Here is a 4,135-nt window from a genome sequence, read left to right on the forward strand (position 1 = left end):
TTGTGTGCCTGCTTGCCTGGAAACATCCACCTTGGTGTTCCTCCTTGCATTGCAAATCTGAACAGACTAGAGAGGCTGTATTCTATGTTAGTATAATTTGGGAACCATTTGTGGCTGGCTGTTAAATTTTTACTCTTAAAGTGAGCGAGCCTTATTCTGAAAAGAATGGATGTATTGTGTATATCCATGCACTCAAGAGTTGAAAGAATATATTTTAGTAGAGCTGTATCAGTTTTCTAATCCTCAACCCCTGAGAGATTAAAGGCATCCTTTCATTCCCCTTTTGAAAAGTTAACTGTTGCAGGGTATGATTTAAGCTGTTCTGTTTGTTTCACGTCATACTACTACGGGCACTGTTCAGCTCGTGCGTCATAGTGGAGAGGGTAGGAGTAAAGTACTGAACAAGAGCAACTTAAACCATGACAAGTTTTATAGGTACTTGTTTGACTCAATTTAGCTTTCTAGACTGCCCCATAAATGCAATGTAATTTAATGGTCTGCACATGTCTGGACCATATTTGGCCTACATGCTAGCTCAGTTCGACTCACATATTATGACTATTTCCCTGATAAGTCTGCTGAGGAAACAAGGGGTTAATAGCTCTGGTGAGTAAGTGACTATTTTTTTTCTTTTCTCAAGTTAGAATTGTTCTTTGTGTGATACGGTCACCAGAACATCTGGAATAGACTCATATTTTGGGGAATATGGCTGCTTGTGCCTAAAGCTAGTGACTCTATGGCTTCATATACCCAAATGAATACCTTTGTAACACTGTGATTAAATTTGCACTGGTATAAAGGGCAAGCAAAATGCTCATTATTCTTACTGACATCTTATTCTAACAGTCTGAGGAAACAAACCAAACCATATTATTACTAATGATTATTACTGTTATCTGTCCTTCGGCAGTGCTGAGAAGCTAGTGCCCCAACATACGAGGTTCTGATCAGAAATCTAAGCAGCCATCACTGACCTTAGAGATCAGTGTGACGCTGAAATGCAATAGTCATCACTAGTGTGGCTATCACAGAAATCTGGGTCCCTGTTTCAGAGTACAGTGATTTGCCTGACAGAAAAACATTTTCTTTTCTTGTTTCTCTTCAGTTTGGATACTATGGGGAATAGTTCTAGACATTTGATGCTGACCTTCACACCTCAATTATTCTGTTTCTGGTGATAACAAGGTTGTCATCAGAAGCAGCAAGACCTGCCTTTGGAGGCAACCCGTTCTGTCCCACTGGGATTGTAGCCTCTTTGCCTGCTGTGGGCAGCTGGAGATGGTCACAGCTGTAGCTCCTACAGATTACTCTGGAACTGTGGTTTCTTAATAATGCTGAAAATCTGGCTCTTGCTCCCAGCACTGCAAACAGTGTGCTTCCTTTTGAGAGGGCAGTGAACCAGGGCAGGGCAGCAGTGGGACTGGTAGTTCTTCTGAGAAGCTGGACTTGCATACTGTAGTGGGTTTCTGTGGCTGGGTTTTGGTGTGGGGGGGTGGGCTACAGGGGTGCCTTCTGCTAGAAGCTGCTAGAAGCTTCCCCTGTTCCATGGAGCCAATGCCAGCTGGCTCCAGGAGACTTCCTGCCGCTGGCCAAGGCTGAGCCAATTAGGAGTGATAGTAACACCTCTGTGATAACATATTTAAGAAAAGAAGATTGTTGCGTAGAAGAAATTCCAGCCAGGGAAGAGCAGAGTGAGAACATGGGAATAACAACGTAGACACCAAGGTCAGTGCAGAAGGAGGGGCAGGAGGTGCTCCAGGCCCTGGAGCTGAGGCCCTGCAGCCCGTGGAGCAGACCATGGTGGAGCAGCTGTGCCCCTACAGCCCATGGAGGATCATCGGGGTGCAGAGACCCACCTGCAGCCCATGGAGGAGCCCATGCTGGAGCAGGTGGATGCATGAAGGAGGCTGTGACCCCGTGGGAGGCCCAGGATGGAGTGGGGTCCTGCCAGAGACCTGCAGCCCATGGAGAGGGAAGCCCACGCTGGAGCAGGTTTCTTCCAAGGTGGGACTTGTGGCCCCTGTGGGGGACCCACATTGGTACAGCTCATTTGTGAAGGACTGCACCCCATGGAGGAGTGACCCATGGGACAGCAGTTTGGGAAGAGCTGCTGCCCAAGGGATGGACTCACGCTGGAGAGGTCCATCAAAGACTGTCTCCTGTGGGAGGGACCCCACGGGAGCAGGGGAAGGACTCCTCTCCCTGAGCAGCGCCAGAAACAACAACTGACCATAACCCCCATTCCCCATCCCCCTGCACCGCTGGGGGGGAGGAGGAAGAACATGGAAGGAAGGAGGGGCGGGGGGAAGGTGTTTTTAAGACTGCTTTATTTCTCACTCTTTGGCTCTTATCCTGTTAGTCATAAACATTAGTACTATCCCCACTTTGAGTCTTGTTTTGCCTGTGAAGGTGATCAGTCACTGACCTCTCCCAGCTCTTATCTCTACTCATGAATCCTTAGCTGTTTTTTTTTTCTCTCTCCTCTGTCCAGTTGCAGAGGGAGAGTGAGAGAGCGGCTTTAGTAGTGGGTACCTGGTATCTGGCTGGGGTCAACCCACTACACATACATGGTGATGAAACTTTGTCTTGAAAGGACAGAAGCAAGTGGAATACACTGCTTAAGGGAGAAGATCCTAAAGAAAGTAGCTGTTGTAATGGAAAGAAAGGAAATTTTCAGTTGAATATCAGGAAATCTTTGCTAGCAACTGACTTTTGTTGGTGCGTGGAATAGCTTCCTAAGGGAAACCCAGTATTGGAAGCCTGTCAATTCTGATCTCCAAAACTAGACTGGACACAGCAGAACACACTGCAGGCCAGGAAATGAATTTACTTTGTCTGGGATGAATACTATGGGTGTGACCCTGCACCACGAAAAAAACAATGCAAGTATTGCCAGTGATCTCAGGGAACATATGCTCCTCCTAAGCAGCAATCAAGTGCTGATTTTCCATCTCTCCTATACACTGTGAGGTGTTTCTTATCAGTGCAGTGGTGGTAGCAATGTCACCAGTATATCTAAACCCATTCCTTTCCATTCAATTCTGCTCCTTGCTCCTTTCAGGCAGCTGTTAAGGAATGGTGCTGAGTGTCTCAGATGCACAGAGCATTAGGAGAAGAGAGCCAGATCTACTTCTCACCTGCAGGGATGGGAGGGAATACATCCCCAGTGTGCACGAGGTCCGTGTAAGACTAAGACTGTATTTATTTCATAGATCATAGAATCATTAGGGTTGGAAAAGACCTCTAAGATTGTCAAGTCCAACTGTCAACCTAGCACCACCACCATATTCACTACAAAAACGTGTCCTCAAGGGCTATTAATTAACTGACGCTCACCCTGGCCTTTGATCTGGTAAAGGCAGAGAAAGGCAAAGGTAAAGGAATTGATGTCTTTCTACTGGGCTTGGTCTTACTTCACATGGTTTCACTGGTGCCCCCCGCTCCCCTGGGGCTACTTTGCCCAGTAGCCCTTAAAGCAGAGGCAGGTGACTTTTTTGCTCTTGTGCTGATGACTGATTCCAGTGAACATCTGTGTTCCTTGCCAGATGGATCCTAGAGCAGCCATACTCCTAGTGCTCTTTATAGTCCTTTCCAGTGTTCCCAAATGCTAAGGTGTGTTAGTGCTGGGGTACACAGGGCAGTGGTGAGAAGGGCGGAGGCAAATAACTGTGGTTTTAAAAGTAAATAATTTATGCAACAATAACCTCTCCACCCAGGTAATCACTTAGAACAAACATTCTACATGTCAAAGGTGTTTCTGGAGATAAGGGTTAGCACAATAAGACTCCTGCTTTCTTGGCTTTATCTAGTGCTCAGCACTTAATGCCACCTCGATCTCTGCTGAAGGCAGTGCCCCAGTAGAGGTTACCAGTCAGGGGTAAGACTTCAGGGGGAAGAGTTGCACTGACAATAAGCTTCCAGTGTGGCAAGTACAGTGTTTTCCAAGGGGACTGGATTTAGGCCCTAAAACTTTGCCCATGTTACAGAGAGTGCAGTATTTGTCTGGGGGGAAAAAAGGACAGATATGGAGAAAAACACACTCTAATGGCTGGGAAGTTAGGCTCATGGTTGCAAACTGCACCTGTGCTTGCAAAGCAGGCTGAGGCTTTTATTGTCCCTTTTGGCTTTTTTTTTT

The sequence above is a fragment of the Manacus vitellinus genome, unplaced genomic scaffold, assembly GCF_001715985.3.
Source record: "Manacus vitellinus isolate BGI_N305 unplaced genomic scaffold, ASM171598v3 scaffold_5_pilon, whole genome shotgun sequence".
NCBI lineage: Eukaryota > Metazoa > Chordata > Aves > Passeriformes > Pipridae > Manacus > Manacus vitellinus.